Genomic DNA, 24,763 nt, shown 5'->3' with positions numbered 1-24,763 from the left:
GCGCTTCTGTGAATCCAGACGAGGAAATGATCTGCACTGATGCCCAGAATCTTTATGAGTCGGATCCAGGACCAGACGCAGAAGGTTCTGACCATAATGTAGACCCTCATTCCCAAACTGTAACTCCTGTTGGTGGAGACAATGAGGAAGACGATGATAAGACTCAAATACCTGATTGGAGCGACAACTTTAGTTTTTTGTCAGGGCAGGAACAGGTTGGCTCTGAGGACGACGGGTGTGATAACGCACAGGGTGATGATGATGAGGTCGGAGATCCCACTTACTGTCAACCCACAGTCAGCCAAGAGATGAGGTCAGCAGAGGAGGTGGAGGAAGATGCTAGTGACGACGAGGTCAGGTTGCGCCTTCCTGGACAGAGACGTAGTACTGGAAGCACGTCAACAACTGCATCCTCAAACACAACTCTGCCTCTCACCACAAGTCGTGGTGGCTCTTCAGGTCGCATGGGTGCTAAGCCTTGCATAGCCTGGGCATTTTTTCAGATCGATAAAGATGACCCAACTCGTGTTATCTGTAACATTTGTCAGCAAAAGCTAAGTAGAGGCCAAAAAATACATAGTTTGAGTACTTCATGCATGAACCGGCACATGGACATGAAGCATAAGTTGCAGTGGGAAGCTCAGTGTGCTACAATGCGGCCTAGCCGGCCGGGCCAACCACCGTCTGCCATATCTTGTGCATCCGCGGCCTCTTCATCCTCTGTGACTGGGGGGACAGCAGTCACACCTGTTTTGGGGCGCAGACCTGCCACCTCTTTACCCGCAACAGCCAGCGTGATTGGCAGGTCATCATTTTCTTTGGAGGTGGTAACACCAGCTGGTCTTGAGCGCTGTCCGACATCGATAGCACCACCTTTGGATCAAGGCAACCTAACATGTCCGCCTGCATCTTCCTCACAGACCGGCAGTTTGCCGGGGACACCCTTATCAACCCCGTCTAAGCACAATAGCCAGCCCTCGGTCCCTCAGATGTGGACAAGTAAAAGACCATTTCCTCCTAGCCATGAGAAAGCTAAGAGGTTGAATTTCACCATCTGCAAGCTCTTGGCTACAGAAATGCTGCCTTTCCGCCTGGTGGACACAGAGGATTTTCGAGACCTTATGTCCGTCGCAGTGCCCCAGTACCAGATGCCCAGTCGGCACTACTTCTCAAAGAAAGGTGTGCCTGCGCTCCACCAGCATGTCGCACACAACATCACCGCTTCTTTGAGAAACTCTGTGTGTGACAGGGTGCATTTCACCACAGACACTTGGACGAGTAGGCATGGACAGGGGCGTTACATGTCGCTGACTGGGCACTGGGTAACTATGGTGACAGCAGGACAAGGGGCTGCTGTCCAAGTCTTGCCGTCCCCACGAGTTGTGCGTCAATCCTCTTTATGTCAAAGTTCCTCCACTGCTTCTGCCTCCTCAACCTCCTCTCGGTCTTCCACCTGCACCCAAAGCCTGTCTGGTCATGCCACAAGCTTTCTAACTGTGCAGAAGGGATCCTGCACACCTCCTTACTATGCTGGCAGTAGGGCTCAACGTCATCAGGCGGTTTTTACATTGAAATGTCTGGGAAATGTGAGTCACACAGCTGAGGAGTTGTGGTCAGCTCTGGAGAACCAATTTCATGAATGGTTGTCTCCACTGGACCTGAAACCAGGGAAGGCCGTGTGCGACAATGCTGCAAACCTGGGTGCGGCCCTTCGCCGGGGCAATGTCTCACACGTGCCTTGTATGGCTCACGTGTTGAACCTGGTTGTCCAGCAATTTTTAGCCCACTATCCCAGACTAGATGGCCTTCTGCAGAGGGCACGGTCGCTGTGTGCTCACTTCCGCCGTTCGCATCCCGCAGCTCAGCGACTTACATCTCTACAGAAGTCGTTGGGCCTGCCACTTCACCGGCTAAAATGCGATGTGCCTACCCGGTGGAATTCAACTCTGCACATGTTGCAGCGACTGTGGCAGCACCGACAAGCCCTGGTGCAATACGTTCTGACGTATAGCCTGGGCCAACGAGATTCAGAGGTGGGGCAAATCACGCTGGAGGAGTGGTCTCAGATCAGGGACCTATGCACCCTTCTGCACAGTTTTGAAATGGCGACGAAGATGTTTAGTGCTGACGATGCCATTATCAGCATGACTATTCCGGTGATTTACATGCTGGAGCACATGTTAAACAGAATTCGGAGTCAGGTGGTGGCACAAGAGGAGGTGGAGGAAGTAGAGGAGGAGAAGTTGTATGCGGAAGGGCTAACATCTGCAAGGTCCAGACGGTCGGCAGCACCAAGGCAGCAGGCATGTGAGGGTGGGGGATGATTTTACCAGGGCGCATGGTAGCAGCCAAACTAGTGAGGAAGGTGCAGGAGCCCAGGAAGAAGTGGAGGACGAACTGATGGAAGACTCATCAGATGAGGGAGACCTTGATCACATTTCTGTTGTGCGAGGTTGGGGGGAGAGGACAGAGGAAGGAAGCATGATTGTTACCTCGCCACCAACACAACAGGGACTTGGTGCTCCTGGATGCGCAACACACATGAGTGCCTTCTTGCTGCACTACCTGCAACATGACCCTCGAATTGTGAGAATTAGAAATAATCCTGACTACTGGGTTGCCACACTGTTAGATCCCCGGTACAAAAGTAAATTTGCAGAAATTATTCCTGCCATAGAAAGGGATGCACGCATGCAGGAGTATCAGCAGAGACTGTTGCAGAATCTTACATGTGCTTTTCCACAAAATACCAGTGGTGCACGTAGTGAATCTCACAGTTCCAACTTGCCAACCGTGGGACCGTCAAGTGTTCAGCACTCAAACCGTAACAGAACCACAGTATCTGCTGGTAACATCAATTTTGCGGAATCATTTCACTACTTTTTTAGCCCATCCTTTGCAAGGCCACAGGAGACAAGAAGTCTGACACATAGTCAACGCCTAGAGACGATGGTACAGGAGTATCTCCAAGTAAACATTGAAGCCACGACTGTGTCACTGGACCCTTGCTCTTTTTGGGCTTCCAATCTGGATAAATGGCCGGAGCTAGCCACTTACGCCTTGGAGATCTTGTCATGCCCCGCAGCCAGCGTTCTGTCTGAACGTGTGTTCAGCGCTGCTGGTGGTGTGCTGACAGATAAGCGCACGCGGCTCTCCACTGATAATGTAGACAGACTCACGTTCATAAAGATGAACAAATCATGGATCCGAAACGACTTTTCTACCCCTGTGTCATCCTGGGGAGAGTAAAAGCTTGATGATTGGTTAAAATCACCCTACCAACCATTTTAAGCTTTCAAATTACTAATCATGTTTATCTGTATCTTGACTGGAAAATAATTTGGGCTTTGTAGCAGTGTGCAGCACTGATCCTATTAGGCCATCTATAATAAGCTTCACCAGATTTAAAATTAAAAATAATTTTTAGCTGCATCTAGCCCGGAAAATAATTTTGGGGCTCCGAGATGCGCAAGACACATAAGTGCCTTCTTGCTGCACTACCTGCAGCATGACCCTCATATTGTCAGAATTCGAAGTAATCATGACTACTGGGTTGCCACACTCTTAGATCCCCCAAACTTTTCGATCAACCTTTTCATTTTAATAAAGACCAAAAAAATGGTCATTTTTGAAATTATAAGCATTAGCAGGTTGTTAGAAACTGAAATCAAACAGTTTTCAACTCAAAACTTTATTCTAGGTGATGTTACATTTTCACATAGGACCCCTTGTTCGAAAGGAGCTTCTGAACTCTCTCGTCCATTGAATTTGTCAGGTTTTGGATGGTTTCTGCTTCAATTGTTTTGCATGAGGACAGAATACCCTCCCAGAGCTGTTGCTTAGATGTGAACTGCCTCCCGCCATCATAGACACTCCTTTTAATGATGCTCCAAAGGTTCTGAATGGGGTAGAGGTCAGGGGAGCATGGGGGTCACACCATAAGTTTGTCCCCTTTTATGCCCATATCAGCCAGAGATGCAGATGTTTTATGTGCAGCATGAGATGGTGCATTATCATGCAGAAAAATGATCTTGCTGTGAAATACACGGTTCTTCTTCTTGAACCATGGCAGGAAGTGCTGTTTGAGAAAATCCACATACATTATGGAGTTCATCTTTAGCGCCTTCAGGGATCCTAAAGGGGCCGACAATCTCTCTCCCCATGATTCCAGCCCAAAACATTACTCCACCTCCTCCTTATTGGCGCTGTAGCCGTGTTTGCGTGGGGTGTCCATCAACCAGCCATCCTCCACTCCATTCATCTGGACCATCGAGCGCTGCACGGCACTCATCCGTGAACAAAACAGTTTTGAAATCAGTCTTCATGTAATGTTTGGCCCACTGGAGCCGTTTCTGCTTGTGTGAAGTGGATAGAGGAGGTCGACAGGATGGCGTATGCACAGCTGCAAACCTCTGAAGGACCCTGCATCTTGTTGTTCGGGGGACGTTGGAGGCACAAGCAGCTTCAAAAACTTGTCTGCTGCTATGACAAGGCTTTTTTGCCGCTGCTCTTTCAACCTGACGTAATTGCCTGTAGGAAAGAGTCCTCAATTTGCCCTTATCAGCACGCACACGTGTGTGCTGTGAATCAGCTACATACTTCTTGATTGCCAAGACACTTCATCCTGATCATCGCACAATGTTGATTGTAGTCATGCCTTGACCTAAACACTCCACAATTTGTTGCTTATCAGCAGCCGACACATCCTTTTTCTTTCCCATTTTGGCAGAAAATGTAGGCTGCTTAATAATGTGAGAGAGCCTTCTTAAGTAGTCTTGCCTTTCATTGGACACACCTGCCAAACTAATTAGCACAGGTGTCTGCAATTGCTTACAGTGATATAAAGAGCCCTGACACACATCACCATCAATGAGTTTAACTGACAAACAAACAAATTCTTCCCTTATCACTCCTAAACACTTTTTGCATAATAATTTGGAACGCGGTGTACATGTGCTTTTCCACAAAACACCAGTGGTTCACGTAGTGAATCTTACAGTTCTAACTTGCCAACCGTGGTCTGTATGGAATTGTTCAATAAAGGGCCCAAAATTAAGATAACATAGATGGGAGAGGTCTCTATGAATAGGAATTCCTAAGTATTTGATACCCTGTGAGGGCCAGGCAAAGGGAAAGTTGGACTGGATGGAATCCTATATGGATTTAGGGAGGGAGACATCGAGGGCCTCAGACTTCGCTGCATTGATTTTAAAATTTTACCATGTAACAAAGTGATCTATTTCAGCCATAACAGCAGGGATGGATATATGTGATTGAGTGATATATACTAGGACATCATCAGCAAATAAAGAGCACTTGTACTCGGTGCCTCCCACCTCAATCCACCTAATATTGGGGTTATGGCGAATTGATGAGAGCAGGTGCTCCGTCACTAGGATGTATAAGAGAGGGGACAGAGGACATCCCTGCCTTGTCCCATTGGTGATTGTGAAAGGTGATGAAAATGTTCTGACGCACCCCCTGGGCCTTGGGACACCCGGAGCCGGACCCTTTTTGGTGGATGCTGGTGGTTGTAGTCTTCGTGGCGGCGATCCGGTTCCGTGGCTCAGGGCGGTCAAACCAGTGGCGGAACTATTTATGTGGTTTTGATGTTTAAATGTCCGACTACGCCACCCGTGGATTGCGGTCAGAGTGAACCGCCGCTACAGGGAAGACCGCTAAGGCTGGTGTTGTGGGTGCAGCAGAGCGTAGAATAACTCCCCACGGGAGGAGTATAGCCTCAGGACAGTGTATGCGGAGGATGGGGGTGATGGTGCAGGGCAGCAGCAGTAATGACACGGAGTCAGTGATGCAGTTCAGGGCCTTTACTCACAGTTCTTATTATCCAGACCACGTCTGCAGGTAACGGCTGCCCACGTCGTACTGTGCTCACCAGGTGAGGGGCTCAGACAACTCCCAGATAACTTTGGAGCGCTTCACAGGACCCCCTTTGTGTGTCCTTTGTCTGGCCTTTCTTACCAACACTTCTGTCCGGCTGCCTCGGGCCTCCTCTTGGTAAACTTGGCGCCAGTTTCCCTGACCCTATGTGGTGCCTTCCTAGCGGGTGGAGCAAGGGGCTGCGCCACATAAAATGTCAGAGCCTCCGGTTTCTAGCTGAGGGTCGTTTCCTGCCTCCACTAGTTCGGGGACCGGTCTCCCCCTTTGGCCTGACCCCTCCACGCAGGTGGATTCGGGCATGCGGTGGCGACTCGCCCGTCCGCACCCCTGGGATCCCTTCATTCCTCGTTCCTGGAGCCTTCTCCGCTCCTCTTCCTTCCTTCTCCCTCTTGCAGGCCTGGGCCTCTGTTACTAGGCCCGCCTCCAGAACAGAGCTCATGCAGAGCCCCTGCTCCCTGCCACTTCTGCTCAGACTTCTCTGCACTGAACTAAGATGGTGCCCACCTTTTATACTCCCTTCTCAATGCACCCAGGAACTGCTTCCTCCCTGTTCCTGCACTGCAGGGTTCCCCTTAATCAGTGTTCCCTCCCCCCACTCCAGCCAGGGACAGGGACTGTCGTGCCCATCTCAGGGGCATATTGGTCGCCCTGCCCCACGGCAATGTGGTGTAATGCATGCAGGTGTCGGGTCCTGATCCACACTCCATCCTTATCTGAGAGTGAGATATCACACCTCTGGGTGAGGTGCAATACGTCTGTAGCAACCGAGCCCTCGGTGCTACAGTTCCATTTATCTTCAGCCTAGGTGACGTATTGTGATACAGGGCCGTGATTTTGGCTATAAAAGGGTCCCCTAGACCCCTACCCCAAGCTTTTTAAGAGAATCATATATGGCGTGCCAGGAGACTCTATGGAATGCTTTCTCAGCATCCAACGAGAGTATCTAATTACAAATTTTTAACTGCATCTAGCCCAGGAAATACTTTGTGCCTAGTAGCAGTGTCTGCTAGTCAGCGGATTATCCCGGCTGTTAAGCAAGCTACACCACCTGTAGTTTGGACACTTAATTTTTTCAAAGGAAATGCTTCGGGACCACGGGATACTCAGTGAAGAGCATCAGGAGGCACCGCAAGGCATAGGGGCTGGGACTGGCACTAGGATGCCTTGCGGTGGACAGCCGAGCTCGATACTTATAAAAGCTTTTTAACTGCAGCAGCTTTAGTGGACGCTACTGGAGCTGGAATTACGCGGCTGCTGGCATGAGACTTGCCCTCCAATAGATCCTTGTAAATGGATTTAAAGTGTATTCATTCAAATTAGAGGGACAATTTAAATTAAAAAGCTTAGAGCTGCCTCCACCACAGGGGGGCTCTATCGACCCACCAGCGGACAGGCACCAGTATTGGGAGAGGGGGGCTGGCCGTCAGGGTTCACCGTGGCTCTGGCACAAACCCGGCGACACGGAGGTGGCACGGGCAGGAGCGGACTGGCCGTGTCGGTTTCTCACTTTTTGGATTTTAGAAGGGCATGACATGCCTATATCTGTGTCTCCCCCTCCTTTTACTCCTCCACCTCTTTTCTTTTCGCATGACTATATGTACTTGTCACTTTTCCATGTGTTAGTTGTGTCTTCTGAGCAGTTTGTCAGCTTTTGGACACCTTTGAAGGTGTTTTCTATGTGTTTCTATATGTTTTTGTTTGCCTGCCATTGGTTTTAACGGTGTTCGAAGGTGTTCGACGAACAGTTCGACGAACAGTTCGGCGAACACACGGGTGTTCGACGAACCGAACCGAACTCGAACACTACGGGGGTGGCTCAACACTACTCAACAGATCACTTTGTATTGTTTAAATCTCAGCTTGTGCTTGAAGATTAGTTGCATGCTTAATGCACTTGTTTGACATGAGAAATAAAATGCTCTTTTACACTAGAGAAAAAAACAAAAAACATGTCTTTGAATATGTCCAAATTCACGACAAATTATTGATTATGTGCTTGGTTTTGGCTTTGAACAGTCATATTGGATGATAATTTTTCTGAGTATACTTAAATATGGACAGAGACATTTTTTTTGAAAATGTTGCAAAAGTGCACTTAGAAAGAACCTGGATAGCTCAGTCTGTAAAGCACCCGTCTTTTAATCTGAGGGTCCATTATTTACGTCATTGTTCAGTTTTGAGGCTTTTTAACCTAGACCTATCATATAGCTTTGTTTAAATCATACCTAGCTTTTCAGAAATAAATGTCATGTGGATATGAGGATTAACACTACTTTGGCAATTTTATGACTTGTTTTCTGCATTTTTCCCTCTGTAGACTCTATGTCTAACTTTCAGTACTCTTTAAGCTGATGGGTGGAAACTAGCAGCTATGATGTCTCCTATAAAAAACACACAGAATCAGAGTGATTCCTACTTTTTTTTCTTTGCAGCACATTTAGCAGTACCAATATGAAATTCAAAATTAATCAATACTGAGCTGTGTGAATGAGAATTCAGCTTTGGAGTAAACTAAATCAACCGCTTGATGATGCAACTTCACCTGCCTTTAACTGCCCAAAACTGATAGCCTTTCACTGGGCTGAAAACTCATCACTCCTCTTCCCCTGTTTCCTGTACATAGAGTATAAAAAGAGATGTAACCTGACACCTCATTATGCTGGCAGACTATGTGCTGGCTTTGGTATTGGGTATGTACACACATATGAAAAAAATCAACATATCTGAAGATACATTTAGATGAATCGGAAGTAATTCTTGAAAAATGTGCTAAGTTTGTTCAGAAGGAACCTGGATAGCTCAGTCGGTATAGCATCAGACTTTTAATTTGATGGTCCAGTGTTCAAGTCCTTGTTCAGGCATTAAGCTTTTAAATCTCAACAGATCACTTGGTATTGTTTAAATCTCAGCTTGTGCTTGAAGATTAGTTGCATGCTTAATGCACTTGTTTGACATGAGAAATAAAATGCTCTTTTACACTAGAGAAAAAACATGTCTTTGAATATGTCCAAACTCACGACAAATCATTGATTATGTGCTTGGTTTTGGCTTTGAACAGTCATATTGGATGATAATTTTTCTGAGTATACTTAAATATGGACAGAGACATTTTTTTTGAAAATGTTGCAAAAGTGCACTTAGAAAGAACCTGGATAGCTCAGTCTGTAAAGCACCCATCTTTTAATCTGAGGGTCCATTATTTACGTCATTGTTCAGTTTTGAGGCTTTTTAACCTAGACCTATCATTTAGCTTTGTTTAAATCATACCTAGCTTTTCAGAAATAAATGTCATGTGGATATGAGGATTAACACTACTTTGGCAATTTTATGACTTGTTTTCTGCATTTTTCCCTCTGTAGACTCTATGTCTAACTTTCTGTACTCTTTAAGCTGATGGGTGGAAACTAGCAGCTATGATGTCTCCCATAAAAAACACACAGAATCAGAGTGATTCCTACTTTTTTTTTCTTTGCAGCACATTTAACAGTACCAATATTAAAGTCAAAATTAATCAATACTGAGCTGTGTGAATGTGAATTCAGCTTTGGAGTAAACTAAATCAACCGCTTGATGATGCAGCTTCACCTGCCTTTAACTGCCCATTTAGATGAATCGGCAGTAAATCTTATAAAATGTGCTAAGTTTGTACAGAAGGAGCCTGGATAGCTCGGTCGGTAGAGCATCAGACTTTTAATCTGAGGGTCCAGGGTTCAAGTCCCTGTTCAGGCATTAAGCTTTAAAATCTCAAAAGATCACTTTGTATTGTTTAAATCTCAGCTTGTGTTTGAAGATTAGTTGCATGCTTAATGTACTTGTTTGACATGAGAAATAAAATGTTCTTTTACAGTAGAGAAAAAAACAAAAAAGATGTCTTTGAATGTGTCCAAACTCACGACAAATCATTGATTATGTGCTTGGTTTTTGCTTTGAACAGTCATATTGGATGATAGTTTTTCTGAGTTTACTTAAATATGGACAGAGACATTTTTTTTGAAAATGTTGCAAAAGTGCACTTAGAAAGAACCTGGATAGCTCAGTCTGTAAAGCACCCGTCTTTTAATCTGAGGGTCCATTATTTACGTAATTGTTCAGTTTTGAGGCTTTTTAACCTAGACCTATCATTTAGCTTTGTTTAAATCATACCTAGCTTTTCAGAAATAAATGTCATGTGGATATGAGGATTAACACTACTTTGGCAATTTTATGACTTGTTTTCTGTATTTTTCCCTCTGTAGGCTCTATGTCTAACTTTCAGTACTCTTTAAGCAGATGGGTGGAAACTAGCAGCTATGATGTCTCCCATAAAAAACACACAGAATCAGAGTGATTGCTCCTTTTTTTTCTTTGCAGCACATTTAGCAGTACCAATATGAAAGTCAAAATTAATCAATACTGAGCTGTGTGAATGTTAATTCAGCTTTGGAGTAAACTAAATCAACCGCTTGATGATGCAACTTCACCTGCCTTTAACTGCCCAAATCTGATAGCCTTTCACTGGGCTGAATACTCATCATTCCTCTTCCCCTGTTTCCTATACATAGAGTATAAAAAGAGATGTAACCTGACACCTAATTATGTTGGCAGACTATGTGCTGGCTTTGGTTTTGGGTATGTACACACATATGAAAAAAATCAACATATCTGAAGATTCATTTAGATGAATCAGAGGCAAATCTTGAAAAATGTGCTAAGCTTGTTCAGAAGGAGCATGGATAGCTCATTCGGTAGAGCATCAGACTTTTAATCTGTGGGTTCAGGGTTCAAGCCCCTGTTCAGGCATTAAGCTTTCAAATCTCAAAAGATCACTTTGAATTGTTTAAATCTCAGCTTGTACTTGAAGATTAGTTGCATGCTTAATGCACTTGTTTGACATGAGAAATAAAATGCTCTTTTACACTAGAGAAAAAAACAAAAAACATGTCTTTGAATATGTCCAAATTCACGACAAATCATTGATTATGTGCTTGATTTTGGCTTTGAACAGTCATATTGAATGATAATTTTTCTGAATATACTTAAATATGGACAGAGACATTTTTTTTGAAAATGTTGCAACAGTGCACTTAGAAAGAAAATTGGATAGCTCAGTAAGTAAAGCACCCGTCTTTTAATCTGAGGGTCCATTATTTACGTCATTGCTCAGTTTTAAGGCTTTTTAACCTAGACCTATCATTTAGCTTTGTTTAAATCATACCTAGCTTTTCAGAAATAAATGTCATGTGGATATGAGGATTAACACTACTTTGGCAATTTTATGACTTGTTTTCTGCATTTTTCCCTCTGTAGACTCTATGTCTAACTTTCAGTACTCTTTACGCTGATGGGTGGAAACTAGCAGCTATGATGTCTCCCATAAAAAACACACAGAATCAGAGTGATTCCTACTTTTTTTTCTTTGCAGCACATTTAGCAGTACCAATATGAAAGTCAAAATTAATCAATGCTGAGCTGTGTGAATGTGAATTCAGCTTTGGAGTAAACTAAATCAACCGCTTGATGATGCAACTTCACCTGCCTTTAACTGCCCAAATCTGATAGCCTTTCACTGGGCTGAATACTCATCACTCCTCTTCCCCTGTTTCCTATACATAGAGTATAAAAAGAGATGTAACCAGACACCTCATTATGCTGGCAGACTATGTGCTGGCTTTGGTTTTGGGTATGTACACACATATGAAAAAAAATCAACATATCTGAAGATACATTTAGATGAATCGGAAGTAAATCTTGAAAAATGTGCTAAGTTTGCTCAGAAGGAGCCTTGATAGCTCAGTCGGTAGAACATCAGACTTTTAATCTGAGGGTCCAGGGTTCAAGTCCCCTTTCAGGCGTTAAGCTTTTAAATCTCAACAGATCACTTTGTATTGTTTAAATCTCAGCTTGTGCTTGAAGATTAGTTGCATGCTTAATGCACTTGTTTGACATGAGAAATAAAATGCTCTTTTACTCTAGAGAAAAAAACAAAAAACATGTCTTTGAATATGTCCAAATTCAAGACAAATCATTGATTATGAGCTTGGTTTTGGCTTTGAACAGTCATATTGGATGATAATTTTTCTGAGTATACTTAAATATGGACAGAGACATTTTTTTTGAAAATGTTGCAAAAGTGCACTTAGAAAGAACCTGGATAGCTCAGTCTGTAAAGCACCCATCTTTTAATCTGAGGGTCCATTATTTACGTCTTTGTTCAGTTTTGAGGCTTTTTAACCTAGACCTATCATTTAGCTTTGTTTAAATCATACCTAGCTTTTCAGAAATAAATGTCATGTGGATATGAGGATTAACACTACTTTGACAATTTTATGACTCGTTTTCGGCATTTTTCCCTCTGTAGACTCTATGTCTAACTTTCAATACTCTTTAAGCTGATGTGTGGAAACTAGCAGCTATGATGTCTCCCATAAACAACGCACAGAATCAGAGTGATTCCTACTTTTTTTTCTTTGCAGCACATTTAGCAGTACCAATATGAAAGTCAAAATTAATCAATACTGAGCTGTGTGAATGTGAATTCAGCTTTGGAGTAAACTAAATCATCCGCTTGATGATGCAACTTCACATGCCTTTAACTGCCCAAATCTGATAGCCTTTCACTGGGCTGAATACTCATCACTCCTCTTCCCCTGTTTCCTATACATAGAGTATAAAAAGAGATGTAACCTGACACCTTATTATGCTGGCAGACTATGTTCTGGCTTTGGTTTTGGGTATGTACACACATATGAAAAAAATCAACATATCTGAAGATACATTTAGATGAATCGGAAGTAAATCTTGAAAAATGTGCTAAGTTTGTTCAGAAGGAGCCTGGATAGCTCAGTCGGTAGAGCATCAGACTTTTAATCTGAGGGTCCAGGGTTCAAGTCCCTGTTCAGGCATTAAGCTTTTAAATCTCAACAGATCACTTTGTATTGTTTAAATCTCAGCTTGTGCTTGAAGATTAGTTGCATGCTTAATGCACTTGTTTGACATGAGAAATAAAATGCTCTTTTACACTAGAGAAAAAAACAAAAAACATGTCTTTGAATATGTCCAAATTCACGACAAATCATTGATTATGTGCTTGGATGATAATTTTTCTGAGTAAACTTAAATATGGACAGAGACATTTTTTTCGAAAATGTTGCAAAAGTGCACTTAGAAAGAACCTGGATAGCTCAGTCTGTAAGGCACCCGTCTTTTAATCTGATGGTCCATTATTTACGTCATTGTTCAGTTTTGAGGCTTTTTAACCTAGACCTATCATTTAGCTTTGTTTAAATCATACCTAGCTTTTCAGAAATAAATGTCATGTGGATATGAGGATTAACACTACTTTGACAATTTTATGACTTGTTTTCGGCATTTTTCCCTCTGTAGACTCTATGTCTAACTTTCAAAACTCTTTAAGCTGATGTGTGGAAACTAGCAGCTATGATGTCTCCCATAAAAAACACACAGAATCAGAGTGATTCCTACATTTTTTTCTTTGCAGCACATTTAGCAGTACCAATATGAAAGTCAAAATTAATCAATACTGAGCTGTGTGAATGTGAATTCAGCTTTGGAGTAAACTAAATCAACCGCTTGATGATGCAACTTCACCTGCCTTTAACTGCCCAAATCTGATAGCCTTTCACTGGGCTGAATACTCATCATTCCTCTTCCCCTGTTTCCTATACATAGAGTATAAAAAGAGATGTAACCTGACACCTCATTATGCTGGCAGACTATGTGCTGGCTTTGGTTTTGGGTATGTACACACATATGAAAAAAATCAACATATCTGAAGATACATTTAGATGAATCAGAAGCAAATCTTGAAAAATGTGCTAAGTTTGCTCAGAAGGAGCCTGGATAGCTCAGTCGGTAGAGCATCAGACTTTTAATCTGAGGGTCCAGGGTTCAATTCCCTGTTCAGGCATTAAGCTTATAAATCTCAACAGATCACTTTGTATTGTTTAAATCTCAGCTCGTGCTTGAAGATTAGTTGCATGCTTAATGCACTTGTTTGACATGAGAAATAAAATGCTCTTTTACACTAGAGAAAAAAACAAAAAACATGTCTTTGAATATGTCCAAATTCACGACAAATCATTTATATGTGCTTGGTTTGGCTTTGAACAGTCATATTGGATGATAATTTTTCTGAGTATACTTAAATATGGACAGAGACATTTTTTTTGAAAATGTTGCAAAAGTGCACTTAGAAAGAACCTGGATAGCTCAGTCTGTAAAGCAAACGTCTTTTAATCTGAGGGTCCATTATTTACGTCATTGTTCAGTTTTGAGGCTTTTTAACCTAGACCTATCATTTAGCTTTGTTTAAATCATACCTAGCTTTTCAGAAATAATTGTCATGTGGATATGAGGATTAACACTACTTTGGCAATTTTATGACTTGTTTTCAGCATTTTTCCCTCTGTAGACTCTATGTCTAACTTTCAATACTCTTTAAGCTGATGTATGGAAACTAGCAGCTATGATGTCTCCCATAAAAAACGCACAGAATCAGAGTGATTCCTACTTTTTTTTCTTTGCAGCACATTTAGGAGTACCAATATGAAAGTCAAAATTAATCAATACTAAGCTGTGTGAATGTGAATTCAGCTTTGGAGTAAACTAAATCAACCGCTTGATGATGCAACTTCACCTGCCTTTAACTGCCCAAATCTGATAGCCTTTCACTGGGCTGAATACTCATCACTCCTCTTCCCCTGTTTCCTATACATAGAGTATAAAAAGAGATGTAACCTGACACCTCATTATGCTGGCAGACTATGTGCTGGCTTTGGTTTTGGGTATGTACACACATATGAAAAAAATCAACATATCTGAAGATACATTTAGATGAATCGGAAGTAAATTTTGAAAAATGTGCTAAGTTTGTTCAGAAGGAGCTTGATGGTCTACCAGTTGGTAGAGCATCAGACTTTTAATCTGAGGGTCCAGGGTTCAAGTCCCTGTTCAGGCGTTAAGCTTTTAAATCTCAACAGATCACTTTGTATTGTTTAAATCTCAGCTTGTGCTTGAAGATTAGTTGCATGCTTAATGCACATGTTTGACATCAGAAATAAAATGCTCTTTTACACTAGAGAAAAAAACAAAAAACATGTCTTTGAATATGTCCAAATTCACGACAAATCATTGATTATGTGCTTGGTTTGGGCTTTGAACACTCATATTGGATGATAATTTTTCTGAGTAAACTTAAATATGGACAGAGACATTTTTTTCGAAAATGTTGCAAAAGTGCACTTAGAAAGAACCTGGATAGCTCAGTCTGTAAAGCACCCGTCTTTTAATCTGAGGGTCCATTATTTACGTCATTGTTCAGTTTTGAGGCTTTTTAACCTAGACCTATCATTTAGCTTTGTTTAAATCATACCTAGCTTTTCAGAAATAAATGTCATGTGGATATGAGGATTAACACTACTTTGGCAATTTTATGACTTGTTTTCGGCATTTTTCCCTCTGTAGACTCTATGTCTAACTTTCAAAACTCTTTAAGCTGATGTGTGGAAACTAGCAGCTATGATGTCTCCCATAAAAAACACACAGAATCAGAGTGATTCCTACTTTTTTTTCTTTGCAGCACATTTAGCAGTACCAATATGAAAGTCAAAATTAATCAATACTGAGCTGTGTGAATGTGAATTCAGCTTTGGAGTAAACTAAATCAACCGCTTGATGATGCAACTTCACCTGCCTTTAACTGCCCAAATCTGATAGCCTTTCAATGGGCTGAATACTCATCACTCCTCTTCCCCTGTTTCCTATACATAGAGTATAAAAAGAGATGTAACCTGACACCTCATTATGCTGGCAGACTATGTGCTGGCTTTGGTTTTGGGTATGTACACACACATGAAAAAAATCAACATATCTGAAGATACATTTAGATGAATCGTAAGTAAATCTTGAAAAATGTGCTAAGTTTTTTCAGAAGGAGCTTGATGCTCTACCAGTCGGTAGAGCATCAGACTTTTAATCTGAGGGTCCAGGGTTCAAGTCCCTTTTCAGGCGTTAAGCTTTTAAATTTCAACAGATCACTTTGTATTGTTTAAATCTCAGCTTGTGCTTGAAGATTAGTTGCATGCATAATGCACTTGTTTGACATGAGAAATAAAATGCTCTTTTACACTAGAGAAAAAAACAAAAAACATGTCTTTGAATATGTCCAAATTCACGACAAATCATTGATTATGTGCTTGGTTTTGGCTTTGAACAGTCATATTGGATGATAATGTTTCTGAGTATACTTAAATATGGACAGAGACATTTTTTTTGAAAATGTTGCAAAAGTGCACTTAGAAAGAACCTGGATAGCTCAGTCTGTAAAGCACCCGTCTTTTAATCTGAGGGTCCATTATTTACATCATTGCTCAGTTTTGAGGCTTTTTAACCTAGACCTATCATTTAGCTTTGTTTAAATCATACCTAGCTTTTCAGAAATAAATGTCATGTGGATATGAGGATTAACACTACTTTGGCAATTTTATGACTTGTTTTCTGTATTTTTCCCTCTGTAGGCTCTATGTCTAACTTTCAGTACTCTTTAAGCAGATGGGTGGAAACTAGCAGCTATGATGTCTCCCATAAAAAACACACAGAATCAGAGTGATTGCTACTTTTTTTTCTTTGCAGCACATTTAGCAGTACCAATATGAAAGTCAAAATTAATCAATACTGAGCTGTGTGAATGTTAATTCAGCTTTGGAGTAAACTAAATCAACCGCTTGATGATGCAACTTCACCTGCCTTTAACTGCCCAAATCTGATAGCCTTTCACTGGGCTGAATACTCATCATTCCTCTTCCCCTGTTTCCTATACATAGAGTATAAAAAGAGATGTAACCTGACACCTAATTATGTTGGCAGACTATGTGCTGGCTTTGGTTTTGGGTATGTACACACATATGAAAAAAATCAACATATCTGAAGATTCATTTAGATGAATCAGAGGCAAATCTTGAAAAATGTGCTAAGCTTGTTCAGAAGGAGCATGGATAGCTCATTCGGTAGAGCATCAGACTTTTAATCTGTGGGTTCAGGGTTCAAGCCCCTGTTCAGGCATTAAGCTTTCAAATCTCAAAAGATCACTTTGAATTGTTTAAATCTCAGCTTGTACTTGAAGATTAGTTGCATGCTTAATGCACTTGTTTGACATGAGAAATAAAATGCTCTTTTACACTAGAGAAAAAAACAAAAAACATGTCTTTGAATATGTCCAAATTCACGACAAATCATTGATTATGTGCTTGATTTTGGCTTTGAACAGTCATATTGAATGATAATTTTTCTGAATATACTTAAATATGGACAGAGACATTTTTTTTGAAAATGTTGCAACAGTGCACTTAGAAAGAAAATTGGATAGCTCAGTAAGTAAAGCACCCGTCTTTTAATCTGAGGGTCCATTATTTACGTCATTGCTCAGTTTTAAGGCTTTTTAACCTAGACCTATCATTTAGCTTTGTTTAAATCATACCTAGCTTTTCAGAAATAAATGTCATGTGGATATGAGGATTAACACTACTTTGGCAATTTTATGACTTGTTTTCTGCATTTTTCCCTCTGTAGACTCTATGTCTAACTTTCAGTACTCTTTACGCTGATGGGTGGAAACTAGCAGCTATGATGTCTCCCATAAAAAACACACAGAATCAGAGTGATTCCTACTTTTTTTTCTTTGCAGCACATTTAGCAGTACCAATATGAAAGTCAAAATTAATCAATGCTGAGCTGTGTGAATGTGAATTCAGCTTTGGAGTAAACTAAATCAACCGCTTGATGATGCAACTTCACCTGCCTTTAACTGCCCAAATCTGATAGCCTTTCACTGGGCTGAATACTCATCACTCCTCTTCCCCTGTTTCCTATACATAGAGTATAAAAAGAGATGTAACCAGACACCTCATTATGCTGGCAGACTATGTGCTGGCTTTGGTTTTGGGTATGTACACACATATGAAAAAAAATCAACATATCTGAAGATACATTTAGATGAATCGGAAGTAAATCTTGAAAAATGTGCTAAGTTTGCTCAGAAGGAGCCTTGATAGCTCAGTCGGTAGAACATCAGACTTTTAATCTGAGGGTCCAGGGTTCAAGTCCCTTTTCAGGCGTTAAGCTTTTAAATCTCAACAGATCACTTTGTATTGTTTAAATCTCAGCTTGTGCTTGAAGATTAGTTGCATGCTTAATGCACTTGTTTGACATGAGAAATAAAATGCTCTTTTACTCTAGAGAAAAAAACAAAAAACATGTCTTTGAATATGTCCAAATTCAAGACAAATCATTGATTATGTGCTTGGTTTTGGCTTTGAACAGTCATATTGGATGATAATTTTTCTGAGTATACTTAAATATGGACAGAGACATTTTTTTTGAAAATGTTGCAAAAGTGCACTTAGAAAGAACCTGGATAGCTCAGTCTGTAAAGCACCCATCTTTTAATCTGAGGGTCCATTATTTACGTCTTTGTTCAGTTTTGAGGCTTTTTAACCTAGACCTATCATTTAGCTTTGTTTAAATCATACCTAGCTTTTCAGAAATAAATGTCATGTGGATATGAGGATTAACACTACTTTGACAATTTTATGACTTGTTTTCGGCATTTTTCCCTCTGTAGACTCTATGTCTAACTTTCAATACTCTTTAAGCTGATGTGTGGAAACTAGCAGCTATGATGTCTCCCATAAACAACGCACAGAATCAGAGTGATTCCTACTTTTTTTTCTTTGCAGCACATTTAGCAGTACCAATATGAAAGTCAAAATTAATCAATACTGAGCTGTGTGAATGTGAATTCAGCTTTGGAGTAAACTAAATCAACCGCTTGATGATGCAACTTCACATGCCTTTAACTGCCCAAATCTGATAGCCTTTCACTGGGCTGAATACTCATCACTCCTCTTCCCCTGTTTCCTATACATAGAGTATAAAAAGAGATGTAACCTGACACCTTATTATGCTGGCAGACTATGTTCTGGCTTTGGTTTTGGGTATGTACACACATATGAAAAAAATCAACATATCTGAAGATACATTTAGATGAATCGGAAGTAAATCTTGAAAAATGTGCTAAGTTTGTTCAGAAGGAGCCTGGATAGCTCAGTCGGTAGAGCATCAGACTTTTAATCTGAGGGTCCAGGGTTCAAGTCCCTGTTCAGGCATTAAGCTTTTAAATCTCAACAGATCACTTTGTATTGTTTAAATCTCAGCTTGTGCTTGAAGATTAGTTGCATGCTTAATGCACTTGTTTGACATGAGAAATAAAATGCTCTTTTACACTAGAGAAAAAAACAAAAAACATGTCTTTGAATATGTCCAAATTCACGACAAATCATTGATTATGTGCTTGGATGATAATTTTTCTGAGTAAACTTAAATATGGACAGAGACATTTTTTTCGAAAATGTTGCAAAAGTGCACTTAGAAAGAACCTGGATAGCTCAGTCTGTAAGGCACCCGTCTTTTAATCTGATGGTCCATTATTTACGTCATTGTTCAGTTTTGAGGCTTTTTAACCTAGACCTATCATTTAGCTTTGTTTAAATCATACCTAGCTTTTCAGAAATAAATGTCATGTGGATATGAGGATTAACACTACTTTGACAATTTTATGACTTGTTTTCGGCATTTTTCCCTCTGTAGACTCTATGTCTAACTTTCAAAACTCTTTAAGCTGATGTGTGGAAACTAGCAGCTATGATGTCTCCCATAAAAAACACACAGAATCAGAGTGATTCCTACATTTTTTTCTTTGCAGCACATTTAGCAGTACCAATATGAAAGTCAAAATTAATCAATACTGAGCTGTGTGAATGTGAATTCAGCTTTGGAGTAAACTAAATCAACCGCTTGATGATGCAACTTCACCTGCCTTTAACTGCCCAAATCTGATAGCCTTTCACTGGGCTGAATACTCATCATTCCTCTTCCCCTGTTTCCTATACATAGAGTATAAAAAGAGATGTAACCTGACACCTCATTATGCTGGCAGACTATGTGCTGGCTTTGGTTTTGGGTATGTACACACATATGAAAAAAATCAACATATCTGAAGATACATTTAGATGAATCGGAAGCAAATCTTGAAAAATGTGCTAAGTTTGCTCAGAAGGAGCCTGGATAGCTCAGTCGGTAGAGCATCAGACTTTTAATCTGAGGGTCCAGGGTTCAATTCCCTGTTCAGGCATTAAGCTTTTAAATCTCAACAGATCACTTTGTATTGTTTAAATCTCAGCTCGTGCTTGAAGATTAGTTGCATGCTTAATGCACTTGTTTGACATGAGAAATAAAATGCTCTTTTACACTAGAGAAAAAAACAAAAAACATGTCTTTGAATATGTCCAAATTCACGACAAATCATTGATTATGTGCTTGGTTTGGGCTTTGAACACTCATATTGGATGATAATTTTTCTGAGTAAACTTAAATATGGACAGAGACATTTTTTTCGAAAATGTTGCAAAAGTGCACTTAGAAAGAACCTGGATAGCTCAGTCTGTAAAGCACCCGTCTTTTAATCTGAGGGTCCATTATTTACGTCATTGTTCAGTTTTGAGGCTTTTTAACCTAGACCTATCATTTAGCTTTGTTTAAATCATACCTAGCTTTTCAGAAATAAATGTCATGTGGATATGAGGATTAACACTACTTTGGCAATTTTATGACTTGTTTTCGGCATTTTTCCCTCTGTAGACTCTATGTCTAACTTTCAAAACTCTTTAAGCTGATGTGTGGAAACTAGCAGCTATGATGTCTCCCATAAAAAACACACAGAATCAGAGTGATTCCTACTTTTTTTTCTTTGCAGCACATTTAGCAGTACCAATATGAAAGTCAAAATTAATCAATACTGAGCTGTGTGAATGTGAATTCAGCTTTGGAGTAAACTAAATCAACCGCTTGATGATGCAACTTCACCTGCCTTTAACTGCCCAAATCTGATAGCCTTTCAATGGGCTGAATACTCATCACTCCTCTTCCCCTGTTTCCTATACATAGAGTATAAAAAGAGATGTAACCTGACACCTCATTATGCTGGCAGACTATGTGCTGGCTTTGGTTTTGGGTATGTACACACATATGAAAAAAATCAACATATCTGAAGATACATTTAGATGAATCTGAAGTAAATCTTGAAAAATGTGCTACGTTTGTTCAGAAGGAACCTGGATAGCTCAGTCGGTAGAGCATCAGACTTTTATTTTGAGGGTCCAGGGTTCAAGTCCCTGTTCAGGCATTAAGCTTTTAAATCTCAAAAGATCCCTTTGTATTGTTTAAATCTCAGCTTGTGCTTGAAGATTAGTTGCATGCTTAATGCACTTGTTTGACATGAGAAATAAAATGCTCTTTTACAGTAGAGAAAAAAACAAAAAACATGTCTTTGAATATGTCCAAACTCACGACAAATCATTGATTATGTGCTTTGTTTTGGATTTCAACAGTCATATTGGATGATAATTTTTCTGAATATACTTAAATATGGACAGAGACATTTTTTTTGAAAATGTTGCAAAAGTGCACTTAGAAAGAACCTGGATAGCTCAGTCTGTAAAGCACCCGTCTTTTAATCTGAGGGTCCATTATTTACATCATTGTTCAGTTTTGAGGCTTTTTAACCTAGACCTATCATTTAGCTTTGTTTAAATCATACCTAGCTTTTCAGAAATAAATGTCATGTGGATATGAGGATTAACACTACTTTGGCAATTTTATGTCTTGTTTTCTGCATTTTTCCCTCTGTAGACTCTATGTCTAACTTTCAGTACTCTTTAAGCTGATGGATGGAAACTAGCAGCTATGATGTCTCCCATAAAAAACACACAGAATCAGAGTGATTCCTACTTTTTTTTCTTTGCAGCACATTTAGCAGTACCAATATGAAAGTCAAAATTAATCAATACTGAGCTGTGTGAATGTGAATTCAGCTTTGGAGTAAACTAAATCAACCGCTTGATGATGCAACTTCACCTGCCTTTAACTGCCCAAATCTGATAGCCTTTCACTGGGCTGAATACTCATCATTCCTCTTCCCCTGTTTCCTATACATAGAGTATAAAAAGAGATGTAACCTGACACCTCATTATGCTGGCAGACTATGTGCTGGCAGACTATGTGCTGGCTTTGGTTTTGGGTATGTACACACATATGAAAAAAATCAACATATCTGAAGATACATTTAGATGAATCGGAATCAAATCTTAAAAAATGTGCTAAGTTTGTTCAGAAGGAGCCTGGATAGCTCAGTCGGTAGAGCATCAGACTTTTAATCTGAGGGTCCAGGGTTCAAGTCCATGTTCAGGCATTAAGCTTTTAAATCTCAACAGATCACTTTGTATTGTTTAAATCTCAGCTCGTGCTTGAAGATTAGTTGCATGCTTAATGCACTTGTTTTACATGAGAAATAAAATGCTCTTTTACACTAGAGAAAAAAACAAAAAACATGTCTTTGAATATGTCCAAATTCACGACAAATCATTGATTATGTGCTTGGTTTGGGCTTTGAACACTCATATTGGATGATAATTTTTCTGAGTAAACTTAAATATGGACAGAGACATTTTTTTCGAAAATGTTGCAAAAGTGCACTTAGAAAGAACCTGGATAGCTCAGTCTGTAAAGCACCCGTCTTTTAATCTGAGGGTCCATTATTTACGTCATTGTTCAGTTTTGAGGCTTTTTAACCTAGACCTATCATTTAGCTTTGTTTAAATCATACCTAGCTTTTCAGAAATAAATGTCATGTGGATATGAGGATTAACACTACTTTGGCAATTTTATGACTTGTTTTCGGCATTTTTCCCTCTGTAGACTCTATGTCTAACTTTCAAAACTCTTTAAGCTGATGTGTGGAAACTAGCAGCTATGATGTCTCCCATAAAAAACACACAGAATCAGAGTGATTCCTACTTTTTTTTCTTTGCAGCACATTTAGCAGTACCAATATGAAAGTCAAAATTAATCAATACTGAGCTGTGTGAATGTGAATTCAGCTTTGGAGTAAACTAAATCAACCGCTTGATGATGCAACTTCACCTGCCTTTAACTGCCCAAATCTGATAGCCTTTCAATGGGCTGAATACTCATCACTCCTCTTCCCCTGTTTCCTATACATAGAGTATAAAAAGAGATGTAACCTGACACCTCATTATGCTAGCAGACTATGTGCTGGCTTTGGTTTTGGGTATGTACACACATATGAAAAAAATCAACATATCTGAAGATACATTTAGATGAATCTGAAGTAAATCTTGAAAAATGTGCTACGTTTGTTCAGAAGGAACCTGGATAGCTCAGTCGGTAGAGCATCAGACTTTTATTTTGAGGGTCCAGGGTTCAAGTCCCTGTTCAGGCATTAAGCTTTTAAATCTCAAAAGATCCCTTTGTATTGTTTAAATCTCAGCTTGTGCTTGAAGATTAGTTGCATGCTTAATGCACTTGTTTGACATGAGAAATAAAATGCTCTTTTACAGTAGAGAAAAAAACAAAAAACATGTCTTTGAATATGTCCAAACTCACGACAAATCATTGATTATGTGCTTTGTTTTGGATTTCAACAGTCATATTGGATGATAATTTTTCTGAATATACTTAAATATGGACAGAGACATTTTTTTTGAAAATGTTGCAAAAGTGCACTTAGAAAGAACCTGGATAGCTCAGTCTGTAAAGCACCCGTCTTTTAATCTGAGGGTCCATTATTTACATCATTGTTCAGTTTTGAGGCTTTTTAACCTAGACCTATCATTTAGCTTTGTTTAAATCATACCTAGCTTTTCAGAAATAAATGTCATGTGGATATGAGGATTAACACTACTTTGGCAATTTTATGTCTTGTTTTCTGCATTTTTCCCTCTGTAGACTCTATGTCTAACTTTCAGTACTCTTTAAGCTGATGGATGGAAACTAGCAGCTATGATGTCTCCCATAAAAAACACACAGAATCAGAGTGATTCCTACTTTTTTTTCTTTGCAGCACATTTAGCAGTACCAATATGAAAGTCAAAATTAATCAATACTGAGCTGTGTGAATGTGAATTCAGCTTTGGAGTAAACTAAATCAACCGCTTGATGATGCAACTTCACCTGCCTTTAACTGCCCAAATCTGATAGCCTTTCACTGGGCTGAATACTCATCATTCCTCTTCCCCTGTTTCCTATACATAGAGTATAAAAAGAGATGTAACCTGACACCTCATTATGCTGGCAGACTATGTGCTGGCAGACTATGTGCTGGCTTTGGTTTTGGGTATGTACACACATATGAAAAAAATCAACATATCTGAAGATACATTTAGATGAATCGGAATCAAATCTTAAAAAATGTGCTAAGTTTGTTCAGAAGGAGCCTGGATAGCTCAGTCGGTAGAGCATCAGACTTTTAATCTGAGGGTCCAGGGTTCAAGTCCATGTTCAGGCATTAAGCTTTTAAATCTCAACAGATCACTTTGTATTGTTTAAATCTCAGCTCGTGCTTGAAGATTAGTTTCATGCTTAATGCACTTGTTTGACATGAGAAATAAAATGCTCTTTTACACTAGAGAAAAAAACAAAAAACATGTCTTTGAATATGTCCAAATTCACGACAAATCATTGATTATGTGCTTGGTTTGGGCTTTGAACACTCATATTGGATGATAATTTTTCTGAGTAAACTTAAATATGGACAGAGACATTTTTTTCGAAAATGTTGCAAAAGTGCACTTAGAAAGAACCTGGATAGCTCAGTCTGTAAAGCACCCGTCTTTTAATCTGAGGGTCCATTATTTACGTCATTGTTCAGTTTTGAGGCTTTTTAACCTAGACCTATCATTTAGCTTTGTTTAAATCATACCTAGCTTTTCAGAAATAAATGTCATGTGGATATGAG

General features: G+C 40.0%; 9 non-coding genes across 9 annotated transcripts; all 9 read left to right on the top strand.

Annotated features, from left to right (window-relative positions):
* Positions 1-9,554: 9,554 nt before the first annotated feature.
* On the top strand, positions 9,555-9,627 carry TRNAK-UUU (transfer RNA lysine (anticodon UUU)). Its single transcript has one exon. It is a non-coding gene; the product is annotated as a tRNA-Lys (tRNA).
* A 3,079-nt stretch (positions 9,628-12,706) lies between these two features.
* Positions 12,707-12,779, top strand: TRNAK-UUU (transfer RNA lysine (anticodon UUU)). The gene has a single exon. It is a non-coding gene; the product is annotated as a tRNA-Lys (tRNA).
* A 952-nt stretch (positions 12,780-13,731) lies between these two features.
* Positions 13,732-13,804, top strand: TRNAK-UUU (transfer RNA lysine (anticodon UUU)). The gene has a single exon. It is a non-coding gene; the product is annotated as a tRNA-Lys (tRNA).
* Positions 13,805-18,985: 5,181 nt separating this feature from the next.
* Positions 18,986-19,058, top strand: TRNAK-UUU (transfer RNA lysine (anticodon UUU)). The gene has a single exon. It is a non-coding gene; the product is annotated as a tRNA-Lys (tRNA).
* A 952-nt stretch (positions 19,059-20,010) lies between these two features.
* Positions 20,011-20,083, top strand: TRNAK-UUU (transfer RNA lysine (anticodon UUU)). The gene has a single exon. It is a non-coding gene; the product is annotated as a tRNA-Lys (tRNA).
* Positions 20,084-21,060: 977 nt separating this feature from the next.
* Positions 21,061-21,133, top strand: TRNAK-UUU (transfer RNA lysine (anticodon UUU)). Its single transcript has one exon. It is a non-coding gene; the product is annotated as a tRNA-Lys (tRNA).
* Positions 21,134-22,125: 992 nt separating this feature from the next.
* Positions 22,126-22,198, top strand: TRNAK-UUU (transfer RNA lysine (anticodon UUU)). The gene has a single exon. It is a non-coding gene; the product is annotated as a tRNA-Lys (tRNA).
* Positions 22,199-23,175: 977 nt separating this feature from the next.
* Positions 23,176-23,248, top strand: TRNAK-UUU (transfer RNA lysine (anticodon UUU)). Its single transcript has one exon. It is a non-coding gene; the product is annotated as a tRNA-Lys (tRNA).
* Positions 23,249-24,240: 992 nt separating this feature from the next.
* On the top strand, positions 24,241-24,313 carry TRNAK-UUU (transfer RNA lysine (anticodon UUU)). The gene has a single exon. It is a non-coding gene; the product is annotated as a tRNA-Lys (tRNA).
* The last annotated feature ends 450 nt before the right edge of the window (positions 24,314-24,763 follow it).

This window comes from Phyllobates terribilis, unplaced genomic scaffold (genome assembly GCF_046119375.1).
Source record: "Phyllobates terribilis strain yellow unplaced genomic scaffold, ASM4611937v1 Scaffold_1__5_contigs__length_1240528914, whole genome shotgun sequence".
NCBI classification, from domain to species: domain Eukaryota; kingdom Metazoa; phylum Chordata; class Amphibia; order Anura; family Dendrobatidae; genus Phyllobates; species Phyllobates terribilis.
The sequence above is the reverse complement of the archived record's forward strand: the minus strand, read 5'-3'. Positions and strand labels throughout refer to the sequence as shown.